The sequence below is a fragment of the Temnothorax longispinosus genome, chromosome 3 (assembly GCF_030848805.1).
Source record: "Temnothorax longispinosus isolate EJ_2023e chromosome 3, Tlon_JGU_v1, whole genome shotgun sequence".
NCBI lineage: Eukaryota > Metazoa > Arthropoda > Insecta > Hymenoptera > Formicidae > Temnothorax > Temnothorax longispinosus.
Window position 1 is genome coordinate 15,944,673 of NC_092360.1, and position 25,950 is coordinate 15,970,622.

At 33.7% G+C, this 25,950-nt stretch overlaps 1 protein-coding gene across 1 annotated transcript in view; it reads left to right on the plus strand.

Annotated features, from left to right (window-relative positions):
* The window catches only part of LOC139810550 (LON peptidase N-terminal domain and RING finger protein 3), a 63,712-nt gene that overhangs the window by 22,786 nt on the left and 14,976 nt on the right, over positions 1–25,950 (plus strand). The window lies entirely within an intron of this gene.

A 25,950-nucleotide genomic window follows, 5' to 3' on the forward strand; every position in this document is an offset into this window, starting at 1 on the left:
CAATTGTAGAGATTAGATTTGGTGATCGCGAAACCGCAAGGCGTGGTGCTCGTAACATGAGATACTCAGGGTACTCCTGAGTTGCTGGAGTATGAAAGTTATTGTATAGTAATAAAAGAAGAGAAAATACTATATTTACGTTAAGGGAAGGTTTATACGAATTTATAAGACTGTGCTGACCTTGATTTGAGAGGGAAGGGTGGAGGGGGAAAATTAGGTAAAATATTCAGTATAAGTGGGTTTACAATTGTTGCAAATATGCTTCTCCATTACATTTGTCTTTCAAAAACTTTAACCCTCAGGGTACGGACTATAAAAAAGTTACGTTCCGTACGGACATGGGTTAGCCTAACCCGGCGACTTTGATTGACTGTATATCGGGCTGTAATTTTTCAATTGAAACAATTTTTTTTTAGATTGGAAATTTTCTCAAAAATACAATGGCGTTGATAGATTTATAACATTATTTGTTTAAACAAAGATACATTCGAAAATTTTCATTCACTTCCTTTGAAATGGCGCTACTTTCAAAATTCGCTCGGGTTACGCTAACCCAGTCCGTACCCTGAGGGTTAAATAAAGTTTTTTAATTGCAATATCATGTATTTTGCACTTTATTAGCGATTTCCCGGGGTCTCTCATATTAGGAGCACATTTTTGCAATTTTGCCGAAAACTCATTTTTCACATTTTTCTAATTTTCAGCAAAATTAATATTCAATTTAAATTTTACATTTCAGCATCTTAAAGCTTATTAAATTTCCTTCAAAAGGACCTACTATATTTTTCAATTCTGCCCATAGACTTCCGGCAATCACACAAAATATATATGGTATCTCATAATCGGGTACTTTCCTATATGATTTAACTATTAGTTAGTTTACCAACAGGTTGGAACAATCGGGCCTAACCAGTGTAAAGCTAGTCTCAGAAATTATTCATGAACAACATGTTATCATTGGGACAGAAAGAGCGTAAAAATCGCAATTTTGTCCCATTTTTGTACTTGATATTGTTTAAATAAATCATTAAAAAATTGAAAAAAAAATATTGACAGAAAAACTTAAAAAACCGTAATTGCAATTCTTGATGTCATAGAAGTGTATCATAAAAATTTTATTCATTTTTACTGTACAAGAGCAGAGATACATATTATGATATTTACAGAAAGTATATTTATATATATATATATACAATTTCTGTAACTTGTAAAGCAAATATCTCAGAAACGGGTCAGAACAATCGATCGCAAATTTAACACAGGTTTTTGGGATATATAAGTGCACAATCTCTGTAAATTTCAGCTTCATCTCTCTATTTTGACATAAGCGATATACATCTGTTAGAGCCTTTTTATTGCTTTTTTTCTCTTACAAATCGTTTTTTTTTTTCGCTCGCTCGCTTCTGTTTTTCCTGCCTCGTTCGTCACGCTCGTTCCTTTTTTACTTTCGCTATCATACACAGATATCGCACAGATCGCGCGGAGTATCGCTGAGTAGCGCCGATACGAGCGGTAGATTAAGAAATATAAGTATAACTCTTACAATTTCGGCCAATCCTGACTTACAGTCCGTCCTCGGACAATTAATTATTATAATCATATCTTACAATTTCGGCCAATCCTGACTTACAGTCCGTCCTCGGACAATTAATTATTATAATCATACAGCAACATAAAATAAACGATATTATTATAACTGATTGCTTACTTATTATTTAACTTAATATTGAACAATTAACGTATTAGTGATATGTTGGACTGGGCAGTTATATTTAACCATGGTCGCATGTTAGAGGCCTCCCATACTCCACAATAGGGTTTGTTAGTATTTTGGAATCCAGTTTTGTCAGCCACCAGATACCTATCATTTCGCAACTCTTTGGCAATCACATACGGTCCTTTAAATTTAGGAATTAGTTTTTTGGCAGCCCCTGGATTTGAATCAAAATTACGTATCATTACTAAGTCTCCCTCATGATAATGATGAGCTTTTTTTCGCTTCTTATTAAATTGTTCTGCGCTTTTTTGCTGATTTGCGACTATATTTTGTGATCCTTTAGCTCTAATTTCGTCTAGATTCCTATTACTATCTTTTACATCTTCTAAATAATTAGCAACTTCGTCTTTCAAATTTCCACGTTGATTGACACCAAAAAGGAGTTTGCTAGGGACTTCACCAGTACTCTTATTGAAACTGTTATTGATTGCAAATTCGGCGTCTGACAGAACTTGATACCAATTCTTATATTTATCCGGTTTAATGAGCTTCGCTATCATTGGAGTGAGTATACGGTTTATGCGTTCGACTTGTCCGTTGGCTTGCGGCGAGCCGGTAGCTACAAGTGTATGCCGAATACCGTGATCAACTATAAAATCGTGGAATTCCTGGGAAGTAAATGCACTTCCACGATCTGAAATGATTATTTTAGGTATGCTATAATGTCTGAAATAATCGATGAGATTACGAATAATTTCTGCGCTAGAAGTAGTTTTAGTGGCATACAATCTAACATATTTGGTAAACGCATCTATCACTAAGAATACATATCGCTTCGATGGATGTTTATTATCTATTGGCCCTAGATGGTCTATGTGCAAAGTATCGAAAGGAATGTTTCCCTTTGGAATAGAATGGAGTAAACCCTCTTTTCGTCCACTATTAGGAGAAAATGCTATACATTTTAAGCAATTCTTTATGTGATCTTCGACCTTATACTTCAAGTTAGGGAACCAATAGTTGCGCATGATATTATTTACAGTTTTTTCTACTCCTAAGTGTCCCATTTCGTCATGGTACTTGTACAAAATATTCTTTTCCATCGACGTTGGCACATAAAATAGCAATCCTGAATGTTTTTTTCTATAAATCAAACCATTTCGCATTTCATAATAAGAGTCCTCTTTTTTCTCTAATTTGTCACGTAAATTCCGTATAACTTCATCTTCACCCTGACATATTGAAAGGTTAAATTCTAACGGGTTGTCTTCAATAACCAAAATATTGTTTACTCTACTGAGGGCATCCACATGCTGCATTCGTGCTCCTATCCTATGCTCGACTTCGTAATCGAAATTCTGGAGTTCCAGTGCCCATCGTGCTATGCGTGGATTAATATCTTTTTTATTTAATGTAAGTCTAAGTGAATCACAGTCAGTAACAATCTTAAATTTGATTCCCTGCAAATGAACTCTGAATCTACGTAGGGCGTAAATTATTGCTAACGTCTCCAATTCGAAACTGTGATAGCGACTTTCTACCTCGGAAGTTCGTTTAGAGAAGTAGAATACCGGATGAAATTTTAAATCTGATTTACGTTGCATAAGGATTGCACCGAATCCTAAGGAGCTCGCGTCACAATGTAATTCGGTGATGTCATTAGGATTGTATATAGCTAATAACGGAGAAGAAATGAGTTTAGATTTTATAGTTTCAAAAGCTTCTAATTCCTTATTACCGAATCTGAAGGGAGTATTAGCCCTAAGTAGATCATATAGAGGTTTAGCAGTAACTGCAAATCCTTCAATAAACTTTCGAAAATAAGAGCTTAATCCGAGAAAGCTATGCACGTCTTTTGTGTTTCGGGGTATGGGAAAGTCTTCAACCGCTGATATGCCACTCAAGGTAGGCTGTATTCCTTCTCCAGAGACAGTATACCCTAAGTAGTCTATTTTAGTGGCAAGAAATTCACATTTGTCTAATCTTAGTTCCAATTTATTACGCACTAATAATTGAAAAACTCGTTTCAAGATCGCTAAGTGATGCTCCAACGTCTCTGACATTATCAATATATCATCTAAGTATATCGCTACATCTCCAGAGTCTATTAATTCTTTGAATATTTCGTAAATAAATCGTTGAAATCTGGGCGGCCCGACTTTCAATCCGAAGGGCATTTTTAAATATTCGTAATGTCCTAATGCAGTAACAAAAGCGGTATATTTAATTGATTCGGGCGCCATAGTAATGTGAAAAAATCCGTTCCTTAAATCTAGCCGGCTAAAATATTTCTTATTATTTAAGAGCATAAGTTGATCTTCGATCAATGGTAAGGGGTGATTATCCCTGGCTAAAATCTTATTTAGAAAACGGTAATCAACACACATACGAGGCTCGCCATTTTTCTTTTTCACCATAATAATTGGAGAAGCGTATTCGGACTCACTGGGTCGGATTACATTTTTAGCCCTCAAATCGTCCAACATTACACGTAATTGCTCTTTCTCTGCGTACGACATACGTCTAGGCTGAAAATGGAAAGGTTGTGGATTATTTAGATTTAACTTAAGTTCGCTTTTAGTTTCGGTTGTTTCTGGTCGTAACGGTTCCACATAATGCGTAAGATATAATCTTCTTAACTCTGTCTTAATTTCATTAGGTACGTCAGGATTTATTTTTAAGGAATCTATGTCTTTAGTAGTCGAAGTTTCAACATCTATATTCATAATTGCATCTACTGTTTCTTTTTCTTCCTCTACATTTCTATCGGATAAAACTAACTGGAATAACTTAAGAACATCGCGACCCAGAACAACGCATGATGTCATCGTATCGTTAGGCACAACTAATAACGTAACGTTCTCTTTGGTATGACCATTTAGGGTAACATTAGCGACTATAGATCCCTTAACAATAAGTTGTGATTGATTAATTCCACAAAATTTATTAAATAAGTGATTGTCTCTTTGAATATTAAAGTGTTTTACGAACTGTTTCTTTATAAAACTAATGGGACTTCCGGTGTCTAACAAAGTACGTAGCGAATAATTATAATTATTACTTTCAAAGCTTATCTGATATTCGACATTCTTTTGAAAATCAGTCTCCTCTGCGACGCTGTCGACGTTGACCACTTCTTTCTTCTCCTCTTTCTTAGGGCAATCTCTCGCTGCATGTCCCATTGTTCCGCATTTGAAGCAGGATCCACGTTCGCGTTTGGGCTGCTTACACTCGGCGGCTATGTGGCCGGTTCTGCTGCAGTTATAACATCGGATAGTTGTTGAACTCTTATCTTCCTCGTTCGCTCTATTCTCCTTGACTCGAAGACTTTTGTCATTGGTCATCTTTGCTCCCTGCCTGACATTCGTATCGGTGCGTAAGGTGATTTTCTTAAAAGACTGCATCAACTCTGCCATAGACGAGAAATTTTGCATCCGTGCTTGATTCTGCAACTGACGATCAGGAATGCCGTCTATAACATAATCCATAATCTCATCTGCTGCTATAGGTATCCGATTCGCTTTAATGATTTTGTCATGATAGTAGTCATGGAAACTTTCGCTGGGCTGCCACATGCGTGCCTCGAATTGTTTACGCAAATCGATTTTATTTGGTCGACAATCGAACATCGCTTTCATTTCTTTTAGAAAGTCATCAAGCGTCATTTGTAGCAATTCAGGTTTGGAATGCAGCCAATTTTGTACTTTGCCTTTAAGTCGAGATCCGAGTAAAATCTTTGCGGTATTATCATCGAGTTCATAAGTCTCACACAGAAATCGTAGCTGCCTTTCCCATTGCTCGAAGTTGGAATCAATACCCGTAAATTCGCCTAGCAGCTCGCCAATTGCTTTAATATTGATCTGCGATTTAGCAATGCGTTCAGAATCATGTGAACGGGGAGACGCGTTTCTCAAAAGCTCATTTTCACGCCTCATAAGATCTAATTCTCGCTCCATCAATAGTTTTTCACGTCGCATAAATTCGAGTTCCTGAGCATAATCGAGTCTTCCCGTTTCGGCCGGTAGTACTGACCTTTGGTCCTCCGCATTTCCGGTTACCTGGGACGTCGTAAATGTCCTCGCTAATTCCTGATTATCCTGCGCCATTTCATCGTCTTCGTCCATCCACGTTCCTTCCGGATCTGCCTGCATTATCCTGCCTATCAACTCAGATTTATTTCCGCTCGTACTCAAGCCTAACCGCTTAAGTTTCTGCTTCAGAGTATTAACCGAAAAATCCAGCGGACTCTTCCTTGTTTCGTTGTCCGCCATAATCAATTCTCGATGTCGGATATCGTTGCTTTCTAGAAGATTCTCGTCTCAACCTCGAATCGTCACGTAATACATAAACTCGTGGACCGGTTCTCGGTACTTAATTTACGAACTTACAAGATCTGGATCTTTATCCCACTTCTGAAATTGTTAGAGTCTTTTTATTGCTTTTTTCTCTTACAAATCGTTTTTTTTTTCGCTCGCTCGCTTCTGTTTTTCCTGCCTCGTTCGTCACGCTCGTTCCTTTTTCACTTTCGCTATCATACACAGATATCGCACAGATCGCGCGGAGTATCGCTGAGTAGCGCCGATACGAGCGGTAGATTAAGAAATATAAGTATAACTCTTACACATCCTTAATATTATATATGTATATATATAGCATTATGTAACTATTATATGTATATATAGTATTATGTAGTATATTTTATTAATATATATAATTAAAACTTTTTTTAAAGTGGAATACTTGTAATTGTTCCGTTTTACTGAACATAATGTAGTACATTATGAAGAAAAGATCGAGCACGCTCTCAGCGTTTTCCGATATTTAACAATAAAGTGTATTTGGAAAACGCGAATGGAAAATGGGTCACAATGACACGCAACTTATTTTTTTTTCTGCCAACTCGTATTTTTTTCTGTATACACATTTAACCTCCTCCTTTATTTGGTATGTCGTAATAGATAGCCGCAGAGAGAACTGTAATCCGCCATTCCAAACCTTTTTTCGCCTTGCAATCGAAAACAACAGGTTACAACACACTTTCCTACCTTCATACGAATCGATCTATTTTTTACACTTTTGATATTAGGTACATAACAACAAAGAATGTTAAAGCAAAAAGGTTGAGAAATAATTATGCGGCTTAGGCAATTAAAAAGCAGAATTGAAAATAAATACGACTAAAAATATATTAGTATTGATATAAGAAATATATTATGAAATGTATGTAAAGAATATGTGCCTCATATTTCAAGTGCAATAACACAATGCAACCTCGCAAAAGTCGATTGACAAAACTCGAAAAAACAATTGAGAATGTGCCCTTGTGAGTGCATAGTACATGCTGCATACTACCTGCCATCTAAACATCTAACAGATAATGTTTATTAGACTTGAAATGTAATCATATCATGAGAGATCTTTCAAGAAGCTTACTTGTACTCATCAAGAAATTTCATATTGTGCACGTTCAAACAGTATAATCGACAAGTGCTCTAGCGCAAGTCATATCGCGAAATGACAAACGATGATAAGATCTACTTAATCGCATGCAGCAAGTACCTTGCGAACGACATTTGCTCCTATACACGTGATTCCTCCACGTGAGCTCGTTGTATAACTTATGCGCCAAAGAAAACTGCATGCTACACATCGTAACAGCTCTGTTCCACACGTACAAAATTACGACCATAACTTTCATCAACGTTACACTTATATAACACCGTCTTCATCTTCTTCGTCAATGAAAATCTCGAAAGCGAGATTATCGCCGATACTCCAAATTTTAAACACTTCCTGTAAAACGAGAAACGATTTATCGGACATATTTTCGAAAAATAATACATGGCTCGATGTTGTCTATAAAATACGATAAAAATCTAATACTATATTTATTACAAAAACATTTAACTTATTATAAAACATTTAACTAATAAAATTCATTTATACTTATAAAACGCAGTATTAAATATAAAAATATAAAGCTACAGTAAGACATATTTGTGTGTGAAACTTGTGAAAGTGTTAGCCTTGAATTCAGATTTAATTCAATTAAAATCTTAATAGAGATTAAGCTTAGCAGACATAATATTCGTACAGCTGGAAAACTTTTACGTGTTTGATAGTCTCGTCGATCTATAGGCTACCAGATGCATTTCATTAAGGACGTTTTCTCGTTCTTATACTAGAGAAAATCGATTTTCTTAGGATTTTCTTGAAACTGTAAATATACGTTAATTTAGGTGTGCTTTATGCGTGGTATAAATTTCAGTACCTCTTCCGGTATAAAAAATCAAGATACTGAGCCTCAAAGTTTCAACTTTTACTAATGAAAAGGTTTTCCAGGCCAAACGGTAAGAGATACGAGGTTGGCCAAGAGGACCAAAGTTGCTCCTCTCGTCGAGTCCTTTCTATAAGGAAAAAATGCCAAAACTAAAAAAAATTAAATTTTAATTTTTTTTTTTGAAACTTTGAGGCTCAGTATCTTTATTTTTTATACCGGAAGAGGTACTGAAATTTATACCACGCATAAAGCACATCTAAATTAACGTATATTCACAGTTTCAAGAAAATCCTAAGAAAATCAATTTTTTCTAGTATAAAGACGAGAGAACGTCCTTAAAGTACAAGAGATACGTTTACAGGTATCACATTGTTTACACAACTTACAATTAGACATACTCAGAAGATAAGGGGGAAAAAAGCGTATTGCAAAGGTTGATCTGGGTAGCGGGTGATTATTTTATCTTGTCTACACTGCAGGATGCCGGAAGCTTGAAGATATCAGCGGAGGATGCCGCGGACCAAGTTGGCGGGAAACGCCCAGAGCCTAGAATGGCCGGTCGATACGGGCGACCACCAGTTACGTAAAAGGGAATAATAAGAGCGACGTGCACACGCCGCGGCCGCGGCATGCCGGTCGTGTCGGTCGGGCAGGCGTATTTGCTGAGATAAGATAGAGGCCGCGGTCACGTGCCCGGCGTACTGTCAAACTCCTCTGTTATGTAAACTTTGCGCTCTCCTGGCGACTCGCCATGAGCCGACGTCGTGTCGCGTCCGCGTCGCGACGCAGCGCGTCGGGGTTTCGGTTCCACGCCATCGGGGATTCCGATTTATTTTCGGTGGGGCATAACTCCGGAGTGCCGAGACGGATACACCGTAGTTTCCTCCTTCCCGTTGCATTCGGGAAATAGTATCTTGCGGTTTGGCTTACAGACGTTTCCTCATCATTCACCCTTTGCGATTTCGCAGTATACCTATTCCGAGTTAATCAGATGAAATGTAACTGCTTAGTTTACGCGTTACGCGTAACTGCGCGTATAAAACTATAAGATTACTTAATTTGTACATGTACATGACTTTATACCTATAAATAAGATTATAAAAATTGATTTATTATTTTATATTGTTATTTAAACGTGTGATAATGTAATATGAAAATGATGCAAACGTTTGAGAAAAAAGTGAAAATCAGGCAAGCACTTAAAGCCTAAAGGCGGATATTACTTACAATTACATTTAATTATTGCGTATCCGCCTTTACAACACTTAACAACAGTGCTTTTAATACTCAAAATAAGTAATTAATCACTAACTTAATACTTCCAATATTAAATTTCGATTAAGTTTACGCAAACCCCCCTAGGAGGGGGGGGAGGTGCGATACCCCATATTGTAGCGCTTGACAAGAGGAGTTGAGTGGTGGTACTCTTCCTTTTTAAGAGCCTCCGCACAAGACTCTCGTATGATAGCGTAGCGTAACTTAACGTGGATCAACGCACAAGAAACGTATCGGTTAGAGCTTCCGCACAAAACTTTCGTATGGTAACGTAACGTAGATCAATGCACAAGAAACGTATTGACGTATAATGCCGTAACCGATACGTTTCTTGTGCGTTGACCCACGTTTCATTACACTACGTTACCATACGAAAATCTTGTGCGGAGGCTCTAACTCTCACCCGTTGAACTCCCAAGGTAAAATAGTATAAAAAATAGATATTTGCACATTTAATCACCTTTTAACCCCCTACGGATGGTGGCACCTAACCTAACCATAACCTAACCTTGTTTCGCGCGGAAAGTGTATGCGTGGAGGCAGTAGGTTCCGCTTCCCTGCGGGGGGCTCCACTATTTTTAAACTAGACACATAGTGCATGTGCCTTACAAAGTACATGCGTGAACTTTTCATGCAAATATTTATTTTTTAAACTATTTTACGTTTTCCCCCTTGGGGATCCAACGGGTGAGAGTTAACAAGGAAGAGGACCACTCAACTCCTCTTGTCAAGCGCTACAATACAGGGTATCACACCCCCCTCTCAAGAGAAGGGGTTTGCGCAACCCTAACCTAAATTTCTGTAAAGTCGTGTGTCATCATTGCATATAAATTCAATGCTACGATACAATGTGCTTTTGCATAGTTTCCAAATTTTGATACACAGTAAAAAATAAAATGTTAATCGTAACATTTTTCAAATGTCCCAGAAAGTTCACTCTAAATTTTGAGTTAAAATAACTCATTTATCGTGTGTTACTTGTTGACAAATTAGAAATGTTAATTTATTGACACTATATTTTACATTTATATTTGTTCTTTTAACTTTAAGTATAATGTGAAAATAACTTGTAAAAAATGTCGATATAACATATTTGAATAAACGATAGTTATTTCAACTTAAGAGAAATGTTGTTTTGAACATTTGATTGTAGTAAATTTGATTATTTTGTATGTCAAAGTTTACGATTATTTGAAAATTTACTTTAACTTTTGTTTAAATATAAATGTTTATGTTAAAATAACTTTAAGGCGTGTTGATTTTTTGAAATAATTACGTTAAAATAACTCAGAATAATATTCAGTTTCTAAATGACATACATAAAGTGTTAAGTTATCACGTTGACATTAATATAACACATGAAAATGTTACGAAAATAATAACATAGCTGTTGTATGTTAATTTTACATTGAAATAATAGTCAAATCTTGGTAACACAAGAAAATTTTAACATTTGGACGTACGATTTTTTACTGTGTACGTAATGGTGTAACACTATTATCTATATATACGACAGTACGATATGCGGATGTTTAACAAATCTGTATCCGACTTAATACATTTAACATGTCTTATCTTCAAAATCAACAATAAATTAATTAAATAAGATAAAATTATTGAAATGTTGAAATGTTAGAAGTAGAACCAAGATTATTAATTGCTCAATGTATTTAATGTAATAAAATATGAAATATTTTAAATCTATAATAAAATTAAATCAGGCTCGTATGTATCAACAATAATATAAACGGTTAACAGCCAATAATGAGTATGGAAGTTGTTAAATTCAAAAAGATTTATTGTTACAAACAATTAATTAATTAGGGACGTTTTGACAACACAGTGCCTTCTTCAGCCAAAAATAATAAATAATAAAAATTATATATATACGAATCGTCAAGAGTTACACATTTCCACATCCAAAAAGTAATAATAAGAACATCATATAAATACTAAAACAGAAAAAATCGAAATCGCTGTACATTTGTGAGGTTCTTAATTGAAAGTCAAATAATAAAATCTATGATTAATTCTTCAGTCGGAAGTGAGAATAAATCGAGTCAATCATCGATGAAAGCTCGTCACAATCAAGAGTCAGATAATTAAAATAAAAAGTGTATAAACTCTAAATTAAAAAAAACTTGTAAGAGCGAGGAAATGTAAAAGACTTTGATTATACATACTGAAACTAAATGTGAGATTAAGCTTTGAATTGTTGCTAAGGGACCGTACCGTGTCAGATCTTGTGCATGACTGAGCATTACCGCTCAATACAGGTGTCGGTTGACAATAAAGGTTGTAAATAGACAAATAAATAACTCCCTAGGAATTATTACTAAGTTCGTTGAGAATATTAAAATAAGAACCATCCAATAATTCAGTATCATTATTAGAATTAATACCATTTTTCTATTCTTTTATGTGTATCATCTCTGAGATAAGTCGTTTGTAATAATTAGTTTTAAAATCTAAAATCTCCGGGTTATTCCAATTAAAAGTATGATTCAAATTTAGCATATGTTCTGTGATAACTGAATGTCTTGATGGATCCAATTTATAATTGTTTTTGTGTTCGTTAATTCTTGTTTTCAATTGTCGTTTTGTTTGCCCGACATAAGAGGCGTCGCAATTGTTACACGTGATCTTGTAAATTACATTATTATTCGAGCACAAAACGTTAACATCTTTTTGTGTTTTAATAAATTTATCCAATTTATTGAGAACTCTATACCCTATTAAATGTTCTTTTTTATCAAATAGGTGAGCTGTTTTTCCCGAAATATTGCTAATAAACGGGATAACAATAATTTTCCTTCTATTATCATCTGAATCCTTCTCATCGATCTCATTGTTATCAACAACATCTACAGTATTATTCTGCTTAAATTTACCATTGAATAATGTGTTTAATCTTTAAGTTAATTCTTTTAAAAATCAAATTTAAAGGATTTTTGATAGCATTTAAACCATATAAAATATCTCCAAGATTTTTAAAAATTGTGTATGATTTGTATCCTGTAACATGTTTTCTGTTTTTTGAATATAGAGTTTTTTATTCATGGCAACCATGCTGTTTGAGATCGTAACGACTCGCGAAACAGACGTGACTCAGATAGATTATTTTGCATCAGTCGCATCGTGAAACCGCTTTAGATTGTTCGCATAATGTCTCGCATCAAATTCGTCGCGTCGATGTTCAACATAGCATGGATCTTTCTAGCATTCGCATTTTGGAAAGTTCGCCGACATTCACTCGGCGAAAACGAAGTCAAGTAAACGAGCTAAGACAAAGGAAAGATCCATGCTATAAACATTGCGTGAAAAACAAGTATCGATATCGGCGGAGGGTCACGTGAAAACGGTGACGTCCGCACGATGACGTAGGGCTCCGGTGGCCAATCACCCTCCCGAAATTCGTGGAAACCTGCCGGGAGGGAGGCTCTTCCAGGAGGTAATAAAAGGACCGCCGCTACGCCGCGCCGCGGGATCGATTCTCGCTCGTAGATCACCCGCTAAAGTATTATCGTATACGACCGCTTGTACTTTGCTTCAACCGCATTTTCGCATTCGCGTAACCGCTCGCCGCTCTTGCCGTGCTAACTATTGTGCGCGCTCACGGCTTTTTCCTTCACTGGAAATATTAAAGACCTTGTAAATACTTGTAAATATAGACTTTATTTTTCATTTGTACTTGCTGTTCATTTTTATTCCTTTTGTGGTCATCTCGTTATCTCGCGCGATACCGCGCTACCGCGTGCTCTCGAACACATGCTTTATCTGCACGTGTAAAAATAATGTAAAGATTGTTTTTACAAAATCTTTGAGTTATTTTATACATAGTTAAAAGTTTTGTATTAATGCTGTTTGTGGTGGGTTTAGAGTATAAATAGTTATGTAATTGTGGGATGACAAACGTTTCTAATTCTTGGGAGATTATTAATATTGTAACGTTTCGTATTGCCTTCTATATCTTTTATGAATTTGTGTATGGTTTTCTTTCTGTTCAAACTACTTAGGAGGCAGAAATTGTTCCCAAATTGTAACAGTTTGGTAACATCCTGAGGAATATCAATATTGGAAAAGTTGACAAACCATTTATCACTGTTTGTTCCAAGGGTTCAATTAAGTTGTCTATGAATTCTGATGATTCGATAAGGGTTTCTATGACATTATTATCTGGATTATTGATCGGTATGTTACGAACATATAGTACTTGGTTAGGATTATTATTGTTTACAATTGAAAAATATCTAATTGCTTTAGATGACTTAATTTGAGTGAAGTTTTTGTTTTTGATAAGCCAATTGAACTTATTGTTAGAATTATTTAATCTATGTTGTAGGTTTAAAAAAGTTGAAAACTTTAAAAATTTTTGTTGAAAACAAGAATTAACGAACACAAAAACAATTATAAATTGGATCCATCAAGACATTCAGTTATCACAGAACATATGCTAAATTTGAATCATACTTTTAATTGGAATAACCCGGAGATTTTAGATTTTGAAACTAATTATTACAAACAACTTATCTCAGAGATGATACACGAAGATGATACACAGAGATGATACAGAGATGATAAAAGAACAGAAAAATGGTATTAATTCTAATAATGATACTGAATTTATTGGATGGTTCTTATTTTAATATTCTCAACGAACTTAGTAATAATTCCTAGGGAGTTATTTATTTGTCTATTTACAACCTTTATTGTCAACCGACACCTGTATTGAGCGGTAATGCTCAGTCATGCACAAGATCTGACACGGTACGGTCCCTTAGCAACAATTCAAAGCTTAATCTCACATTTAGTTTCAGTATGTATAATCAAAGTCTTTTACATTTCCTCGCTCTTACAAGTTTTTTCAATTTACAGTTTATACACTTTTTATTTTAATTATCTGACTCTTGATTGTGACGAGCTTTCATCGATGATTGACTCGATTTATTCTCACTTTCGACTGAAAAATCAATCATGGATTTTATCATTCGACTTTCAATTAAGGACCTCACAAATGTACAGCGATTTCGATTTTTTCTGTTTTAGTCAGTTTTAGTATTTATATGATGTTCTTACTCCTTGGATGTGGAAATGTGTAACTCTTGACGATTTGTATATATAATTTTTATTATTTTTTATTCTTGGCAGAAGAAGGCACTGTGTTGTCGAAACGTCCCTAATTAATTAATTGTTTGTAACAATAAATTTAACAACTTCCATGCTCGTTATTGGCCGTTAACCTTTTATATTATAGATCAAATATTTTAATAAAATATATAAAAGATAGAAGCATGTGTTTTAAGAAGATATATTTAATATCGCAACCGTAATTTCTAGTGCAGAGTATGTTATTTTTAAATGCAAAAAGTTTTATAAAATTTAATAATATATTTAAATAGAATTGTATTGAAAGTAGGATGCAAATCAAGCAAACAAGCGCAAACAAACAAGAATGAACAAGCGGCTTTAATGAATGCGAACGAGTGCCGCTGTTTATTTTTTATTTACAATTGAACTCAAAAGCTATTGATATTTAGACATTTCTGTTTAGTTATTCCAAATTGGCTGAATAAATGAAAGAAATGATAATCATTCTGTAGCAATATAATTATGAATATCTAGAAATAATTTGAATATCATATGTGAATATTTATTTGAATATTATTATATTAGATATTTATATTTATAATTATATATTGTATATTATTAAAAAAAAATCTCTTTTAAAGTATCTCTCTGATAAAGTATTCACCAATACAAAATATAGCGTTATGTGATGAAAGAGGTGTATCACGAAGGCAGCGAACCTACACGTATGATAAAGCCAATCTGCCGTAACACATGTATATGTATGTACATGACTATATAGTACCGATATGGACATAATATGCTGCCGCCCACACGTTCTCAAACTGTTTCATTCTCCACAGTCTGAATTAGAACGTGCATAAATATTGACGCATTTGTAGAAAATAACTGGAATTGCTACACTGAAACGCGAAATATTGAAGCGTTATACCAGTGACAAAAATGAACTCTAAATCATATATACATTACACATACATATATAATATATATGTATATATTTTACTTTCCAATTACATATACATATTAATATGTACCTACATAGTATATACATATGTGTATATATATATATATATATACTTTTTACTTTTCGATATTCTTTCTTATTAAGAAAATCGCATAGCGTTTTTCATTGGGAAAAACTCACTAGCACTGCAGGCAGCACTGAATGCTTAAAGCGTATTTTGTTGGTAGAATTAGTGAGCATGTTTCTGAAAAACTCAAAAACTGAGACGCTGAGTGCTAGTGAGTTTTTCCCAATGGAAGACGCCTTCACATTAGTTTTAAAGTATGGAATACAATTGATTGTTTAAATAGCTTACACGATATTCCAATACTATGACAAAATTATTAGTACCCGTACCGCGATCGGGACGCGCGTCGTAACGGTGGAGATCGGCCGACCGATTACGTAACGATAGATTTATATAAATGGTTACGTTGACACCGCGCGCGCGGAGCCCGGACCGTAGCCGCCTAGGCCATCGTTACATTATCTAACGAGGAGCACATAACATAGGTAGGATTCGAGATACATACAATACGAGGTTTGCTCTCTTGGAGCTTTTGAGGCGAGCTTTGCAAAATACACGAAAAAAAAACAGTCTAATATAGAATAAAATTAATTTCGTCAATTTTGGCGAGCGATTTGACGGTACTGTACCTATTATATAACATATATGATGTAATTTGTTCCAATATTATATCTATTATGTTTTGCCCTCATAATTCTAAACACAAAACTCGGTTCAACCAGGAACTTTATAGAATTTTTAACAAAAATAAATTTCCAATTTTATCAGTAACGATTAACGATAATATTAATTTATATAAGATTTCTAATGTTACCCGATCTATATAAATAGCAAAAAATTAATAGAAGTGTGATTGTAGACCTCTCAACGCGAAAGGGATACACACGTAGATCATATAATATGTACGTAATACAGTTATATAATGTATACAAGTATTATATCATTAAATCGAAAAATGTGAAGCATTGCGTCAGATAAATGCTAATTATTTGCGTCACAGAAAAGCATTGATTCACTCTATATTTATATATTATAAATTTTGCAATGAGAAGACTAGATCCTTTACACACATTTTTATATCTACGCAGCTTGGGTATTATAAAATTTAATCATTAATAAATTAAGATAATTAGAATCTAACATATAATTATATCTATGTAAAAGGAAATAAATGAACAAGTTAGCAGTTTTTTTTGAAAATTGAATAACTTAATTTTTTTATACAAATGTTTCTAGTGATTGAAGTTTCACAAAATGTCTTTAAGTCATAAATAATTAGAATTGATCTCCGCTTTTTCTCATCAAGAAGAAGATTCAATTAACTGTTATATATCGCAAGTGTTAACTCGAATCCACCGAAATTTCAATTATTTCGGAGACTTTTCTGGATGCGGGATTTTCGCCGGCGTACGCCTGCGTGCGCGCAGGGTCGGCGTTTCTGTCAATTACATAATAAAAAGCGTTATGTAAGGACTAGTGCTACGCATAATCGTAGACAGCGCTCTCGGCTTATGCCCATCCCGATCAGTGAATCCTGGATGTCGAGCCGTCGATACTGCCAGCTACTCCAGCTATAACTTTTTGGATGCGCGCCGATAATTATAGAAACGATCAGATTAATCGAGATTTCTTGGGAATTAGTAATTAGGTATAACACTAATATCGAGTCCACATAAAGTGACCTTAGTTGTCGTAAAATTATATGAGATCTTAGTTGTCGTAAAATCAATTAAAAAGAAAATAGGAACGTATATAATTTAGAAGCAATTTTTCTAATTATGTGTGACTCAAGTATAATGATTTTATTAAATGATGACAGGTGTGATTAAGAAATATACAAGACCGCTAATATTACTCTTTAAGAATCGATACACATATCTTTAATATATTATTTAGAAATCATTAAATAATTATATATTTATAGTTTACACATATGCCTTCACTCCTCCCTCCTTCTCTCTTTCTCTTGCTTAAATAATAAAAGAAAAGGTCCTTAAAGATTTTAAAGGTAAAATTTAATTCTAAAACAAGTTTGCAAATACATTATTTCTTTCAAATGGCGCAATAAAGTAAAGTATAATATAATTTTATGATTTTACGTAATAACGATAACAGAAATTTTATCAGCACTGTTTAAAACTTTATTTGATAAATTTTATGAATCTCTAGTATTGCCAAATAAACTCGCCTTGAATTTCAACTATGTGATAGACATTATAAATTATACATCGAACAAATGTCATATCCCCGCCCATGCTTTGATTTTATCAGTATAATAATATAGGTCCTATATTGATATAATCTATACTATTATTATAAAGCAACAGGGTTTGCATTTTTTTTGTCCGCTATGATCTCGGAAACCAATGGACCGAATTTTTACCAAACGTATATGAAATAGGGGTAGAATTTCTCGGGGAGTGCTATAGGGTGTATAGTTTTTTGTTACCGATCTTTTGGAAACCGGTTTTTCTAATTTCTTCAATTTTTCAGGAAATAATTGGCCGAATCTCAAAGAATTATAGATCAAGCAGGGGCAGAATTTTTCGAGGAGTGCTATAAAGTGTATAATTTTTCGTTACCGATCTTTTTGGAAGCCGGTACGAAAATTTTTTCAATTTTTCGGGAATTTATTGACCGAATCTTAAAGAAGTAGTGGTAGAATTTTACGGGGAGTGCCATGATGTGTACAGTTTTTGTTACCGATCTTTTTGGAAACCGGTTTTTTTAATTTTTCCAATTTTTAGGGAAATAATTGATTAAATCTCAAAAAATTATACATGAAGAAGGAGTATAATTTCCCGTGCTATAAAGTGTACTATTTTTTGTTACCGATCTTTTTGGAAACCGGTTCGGAATGACCGAATCTCAAAGAATTGTACATAAAGTAGGGGTTGAATTTCCCGGGGAGTGCTATAAAGTATATAATTTTTCGTTACCGATCTTTTAAAAATCAGTTTTTTTAATTTTTTCAATTTTTTGGGAAATAATAAGGGGGGAGGGGGAGGGAAGAAGAAGGGAAAGAAAGAGAGACTATTTGCGTGTCTTAATACACATGTTCTCCGGGGCAAAGCCCGGCGAGGCATGCTAGTAGATATATATTTAAATAGGCATTTTATTTCATATTGGGTCATTTTATATCGCTTTATTTTATATCCTATAGAATGTATAAAATAATAACCCTTATAGAAATTTAATACTGTAAGTGATTTTTTGGCTAGTAATTAATCATTTAAAAGCACTATTAAAAGCACTATTAAGTTTTTGTACGGATATCACGCCTTTTTGTAGTATTACGCATTTTATAAACAGTATGTACAGGGTGTTATTTCGAGGTATAATACTATACCACTTTGTTTTTTTTCGAGGTATGTATATACAAAATATGCTTAACAATGCAAGCTATTTATTTGAAGAACAATGAAAATGTGAAAAACAAATAAAATCGCCATTTAGAGATATATGTAGTTCTACGTTACTCGTATGGAATGTAAAATACACCTTAGCTTTAGAAATTTGTTAAATTTTTCATTACCGATCTTTTAAAAATCAGTTTTTTTAATTTTTTCAATTTTTCGGGAAATAATAAGGGGGGAGGGAGAGGGGGGAAGGAGGGAAAGAAAGAGAGACTATTTGCGTGTCTTAATACACATGTTCTCTGGGGCGAAGCCCGGCGAGGCATGCTAGTCAGTATATAATAATACATACTTATCTGCATTGCATTTCCCCGAAATGTTATCGACACTTAGGAACTTCACCGAGCTTCTTGCGTATCATATAATTATCGAATAACAATGACCATTCTCTAATCTCCAGCGTTGACTATATCAGAATCTTATCTATGCATATACAATTAATGCGTTATTGTACTTTTTTATATATTTACATTTACTAGATTTGTTATTTTTTAATGCTTTTCAAGACTTTAAAATCGATAAAAAGATCTAGATGCAAACATTAGATAACTTTCAAATGTCATATACTTTCAGCCTTGCATTATTTGATAATTGAATTTTTTTTGTATGAAAATATTGTTTTGACTAATTGTAAGTCATTTAACTATTGTTACAAAATTAAAGCAAAGATCCTTAAGCATGCTTAAAGCAAAGATAGAAGAAATTGTAAGAATATATTAACAAGGTCTCTGAGAGAGAGTAGGTCGAAGACAGTCGGGAAACTCGATCAAGCGGAAGTATCACCGGCTGTGGCTGTGGTACTTGACCATGAAAAGGCACCTTGGCTATGCGCGAAACCACGCGGATGAAGGTTACTATTACTATCGCATGTCGAAGACTGAGAGGCGCTTTCTGTAGCCGAGAGAAAGTTGAGACACTTTCCAGAGATAATTCCCGATAGTAATTGCACCTAGCAAAAGTGGGACAGAAATTCTCACATGATACAAAAGCGGGACACGATGTGATATAAATTTCACAAGAAATTGTAAAGCTGTTAGAAAAGATAAATATATAACTAAAAAAATTATGTTTATAGTAAAATGCATCTTGTTTTACATTGAAATTAAATAAAATAAAAGATTAAAAGACACTGGATTTTTTTAAAACAATTGTCGACTAAATAGAATATAATTAAAGTAAGCATGCTCTCTGTTTCTCTCTTTATAAAAGTATATTATAAAAAATATGTATAAAGTAATATTATAACTAAATATGTGCACAAAATCTGTTATATGTATATGTAAAATATAAATAACAATTTTGTAAATTAATCAGCGTGACGTTTAAATAAATAAAAAACTTAAAATTTGTAGAAAAATTAAAATTAAACTATAATTATGACTAACAACATTATAACTTAACTAGTACAAAGTATGTTACATAATGTAAATAACATTAATAAAACATACATTGTTACAAAATTAATTTAGGTATATATTACTTATTTATTATTTGTCAGAGCGTAATTTTATTATTTTTGTTCAAGAATCATATATAGCATCTTCAGAAACTTATATCATGCTAAAATAAATGTTAAAATACCTTACATTTTGTTGCGTATATTTTCATAGAATTCAATTATACTATTCAGTTTAATACAGCTGCTTAACGGCAGCATATTTCAATCATTGTCCGCAATAAAAACGGATATCGAATTTATCGAGGAAACAGTAGGCGTTCGACGAGGACGAGTCTACGTCTTTAGGTATCGTCCATTATATACATCGCCGCGTCTATTATAGATATATATATGTATATAACCGCCGTTACATAATATTACCGTTTACAATGAGCACGGCACGCCGGCGAGACGTGTCAGTCAGCGATAAACAATAATTTCCGTGCTCTCGTTCGAGGAATTGCGCAGTCATGGTGATCATAATTTCCTACACGTATTTCGCTTGGTTATCTAATTTCCACTTTTATATTCATTTAGTCGCTATTATGTGTATTATGAATTCTGTTTCTCCTCTTCTCCTCATGCAGAATATTTCAGTTGTACATAATGTGTGTGTGTGTGCATGTGTGTATATCAGATCATAAGGTTACACATATTGCTTAAAAATGAAAAAACCGTGAAATGAGGAAAAATTTCATTAATCAGGATTTTGTTAAAAAAAGATAAAGATGCACTAACATGGAGTACTATAAACAAAGTTATATTCCGTATGTTATCATATTACTGCTTAATTATTAAATTCTATTATATCTGTAAATTAAATTTAATAATTGGTTTTTGATTAAAAAAACAACTGATAACTTTTTATATAATTTTTTTTACTAAAGACAATATTAGCAAATCTAACAAAATCCTTGTATGATAGCTAGAATAAAATAATGCTGTAAAATCTATGCTATGTACAACAGTTTTAAATGTTAATTGTGACATTAGTAATAGTGCAATAAAACTCATGTTTGCAATTACATGTATTAAATTCATTGTCATTTAATCAATTCTGACGAAGTTTTATATCGAACACTCTATATGTTAAATTGTAGTTTGGGCAAACAACCCGCCCGTGATGATACCATCAGGAATTATTTTGTTCTTACGTAACTGAACTGGAACTGCTCACTGGATCGAATGTTTGAGTTATTTTGGGCAACTAAATTTCCGTTAAATATCGTTTAAAATTGTTATTTCTTTCGATTTAATTTTATCTTGTAATGTCTTGAATGTAAAACGCGGTCAAATTAATAAAATCATGACTGTAGACTTCAATATTCAAATAAGAATTCCGACCAATATTTTTGAAATTAGCGCGATCACAAATTCCATGAATTTCTTGTGAATATCATAAATCGCACAAATGAAATTATATTTATAAGAAACCTATTTCATTGTTAATATGAAATGGAAATAGTGATAGAAGTAATTTCATAGAAAGTTTGATGGAATTTGATGGAAGTTATGAGTTGAGTGAAATAATTTTCGAATGTAAAAAGTTAAGAATTAGTTAAAAAATTAGAAAATATATTGTTTCAGATGTAATAGAAAATTAAGATATATTATTTAAGCAATATATGGTATTATGATTTCTGCAATGCTAGAATTTGCATTATGTATTACAATATTACATCAGCATTAATATTAATATCATGTATTAAATTACTTTTTATTATATATATATATATATATATATATATTAAAAATATATTACACATTATTATAAAGTTGTGCAATTAGCGAACAATCAATTATATTGATATTATTAGAATTTTATTGCATTATATTTATTCTAGTTTCTTTATTATGTCAAAAAATAGTGTTTGTTATTTACTTACTTATAATTTGTTTATTATATGCAATCTTTATGTACAAAATTTGACAATTACTTATGTACAAATTTAGAAATTTCTATTATCATCTGTGATGATCTTTCACTGATATATATGTTTTATAAGTTTTCTTCGTAAGTTTATTGAAACGCTTCTATTGCACTTTTACCTCGCACATCTCTAAAAAAAGAAAAAATTATTGATAAGACTTATATTTTGGTCACGAAAGGTGGAACTATCACACATTAATTTACTGGTAAGGTCGAGCACGATTAACGTAAATGATGCAAAAAGACGCATCCAAGAGAAATACCTGCGAATAATTTGGCAGATGACATGTGGAGGAATTACGGCGTACGTTCGTTCCACCACGTACGACACGTGGAGCATTATTGATCGTTGCCGTTGCCAGAATAGAAAGACAAGATATATATATATATATATAAGTAAGTCTATATACATGACCCCCGCAGCACACAGATAACCAACGAGATGTCATACGCTGTTGATACATTGTGCATCTCGTTGGCTGGCGTATCATCATTAGTGTCTGCTGAATGGTTCAAATAAAGCATTTCGATGTTTGCAGCGAATTTAACAGTACAATTATTTTACGATGTTCTCTCACTTCCAAAACAAAGATAATAATTCTACATGCAAGTGACACTCAAATTTCATTATTAGCCACGGTTATTTTGTGAGATCTCGCTAAATCGAGACAACCTTTCCGTTCCCGTAAACGAAGACGATAATTGCACGCGGCAAGCAGCATCAGTGATGCGATGCCAGCAACAACGGCGGTGACGGCCGCGGTGGCGGTGCCGGCGGCGCGACGCGGCGCGGCGGCGTGATAGAGTAGTACGCGCCGGGTGACCGACCTTTACGTAACGTGCGGCTGTTTGTGCCGCGCCACGCCGCGTCGGCATGGGTGACGTCTACTCCGCTGCGCGCTGCAACGACGATGCGTCGACCGTTGCAGCTGCACCGGCGCAGCTCAGTCCGCGCGACGCGTTCGCGATGCGGCCGTTTAAGCTGTATTCTTTCCCTTCCCGCCTTTCGCTTCTCCCGAGGCTTCTCCCTTCGTGGTTGGCCAGCGGCCGGCCGGATGCAGTTATATCGTGCTCCGTATGCAACCAAGAGGAAGATCGTCGCAGTATCTCTACATAAATTGGGCGTTCGCCGCATCACGCGAGAATTGGATAGATCAATATCATACTGAAAACGATTAATTTACTTTTTACACGAATTTATTGCCTGAAAGAATGGGGAATATGTCGACAATATCTTGAAAATAAAGATCTCTGTTATTTTTTTTTTTATATTAATTAAAGGTGAAAACAAGAATCTTTCGTCGGAATATAAATAACGGTCTAGTTCCACGCATATAAAATATAAATAAGTATAGTGATTTTTAGTAGAATTTTATTCAGAGTTTTAGTATTTTTATATAAAATATATGTAAGTATTATATGGAGTCATTAAATTTACATGTTCAAATTTACATTAATTAAAGATATTAATTGTTTCTCGAAGTATATTTGGTACATTTAACAGCATTTTACATGCTTTAAAGGAGAATATGTTTCTGCCAAATTTTCGCATATTGAGAGAGAAGTACCTTGATAATAAGACGTTCACTAATTTATCATTCATCATCCGTGAAGACTGAACAATCCGTACACTCTTACTCCCTTGACACGCAGCTATCTGTCACGATTCCAATTCTCGGGAATGCCGAGAATGCACAAGCTCGACAACATGTGCAGCAACAGTTCTTGCTCCGATTTTCACGTGAGCGCTGACAATAGTATACGCTCCGTATGATGCTCCGTTAACTCGGTTCTCGAACTCGGCACTGGCAGTCCTCTCTCTTCTTCTCTCTTTTTCCCTCATTCCATACTGTTCGTCTTCTTTCCAACGAAGGTCAGCAACCGTCTGTCGCGCCTGGATGCGCACGCGGCATCGAACCTTTCGATGTGCGTCAGCGCATCTTTGTGCAATTTAGGAATTTCGAAGATACAAAACTATACTTGATTTTTTAAGAATAAATGATAGCTTTGGTTTTCAATTTGCTATTAAATTCTATTTTTGTACTAACAAATGCTGAATATTCAAAACAGCTTTTTCTAAATAGTATAAATATTTTTGAGTTTTTGTAAATTTGCGATTCAAGATATATCGAGAAATTTAGTTTAATTAACGCATTGTAATCTGAAGATAAAAGTGATTATGTTAAATCAACCATCAATACTTAAAAATTTAACGTAAGAATAAGAGAGGTTTATACAACAATGTCCGCGTAAATTGGATATCTTCGCATCGCGTCTTTAAATATCAAAAGTTCAGATACTCAATGAATAAAAGTTTTGTCCCAACTATATTTTTGGAAAAAGCAGCTTAATTTAACTTGTCATGCGATTGATTAAGACTTGTGTAGTATGTAATGTAGATTTAATCTAATACATAACGAGAAATTGCGTTATGAAGAACGCGTTCTAACGATCGGGTCGATTGCCCGCGGTGAGCAAGCAATCGATCATCCGAGGCGGACCTTGGCATTCAATCGAACAGACAAGAAAAGTGCTTTTTATAGTGTATTTGAAGAATAATCGCGCTAATGAATGAACTTGTTCGTCGGTATCCCGTTGTATTTCTTGCAGCTTAGCATTGACGCAGAAAATTACCTTCTTTTGCACGCATTTAATCGCGCATAAGTGCTTACATAATCGACACAATCAGAAGCACGACTTGATTTCTCGATGAAGTATTTATAAATTATCACGATGTAATAATAGCACCGGAAATATAAATTAAAGTAATTTTTGTGTAAATCCTGATTTTACATTTTATACGACCGCAAAATTAATTCTTTCAATAAAAAAGGATTTATGAGAATTTAATTTATTTCTACTTCTACTACCTACTGCTCTTTTTACTATTTTAAGAGATAGTATGTAATATTAATTTAAGATTAATAATTCTAATTGTAAGACAAAAGTCACACTTAATGTAAATTTAAAGTTAAGTTTAACTAAAAAGTAAAGGTATATATAGTAAAGGCACTAATAAACTTAAATATGTTACACGTGTAATTCAACGATAACAGGATTTTTACGATATAAGAATAAGAGGCTTATGCAATAATGTCCGCGCAATGATTAGGTTTGTGTCGCGTCTTTAAATTCAAGCGTCGCAATATTTAAAGACAAGTTACGTAAGCCGACTTACGGGGATCGCTCTTTGTATTTATTCAGTATATCAAATGTTGGAGATTCTTCTAAGCAACATCGCAGATCCATTATGATCATAAGTAGACTAAGTATATCATTACTAATGAGCGTATCCTGCTTCTTATTTATCCTGAAAACAGAAGTACACGCATAGATAAACTAAGGCGGTTATGCAAGTCGCCGTCGCATTATACAAGTAATTATTATATAACAATTGCTTTCAAAATTGCAATATCTATTGAGGTGGAACTTTATAAAACATATTGTCTTTTTTTACTTTATTACAAAATATTTATATATTTTTAAGATAATTATAAAATTTATAAAATATTTCTCAAGTAGTTCAAAATATGATATAATATAATATCCAAAATATTATACGTTTTATGTTAATACTAGAAGTAAGTGAAAAAGTAGATATTAATGTATTCTCCACAACAATCTTCTTTGACAAACAGAATTTTATCAAACTCTTTGTTATCTCGTTATTTTAATTTCCATTTTATGTAGACATTATATATATTTCTTCTCTTATATTAGATCTGCTATCTTTAAACATATATCTTAAGGTCCAATTAATTTTTTACACACTCTC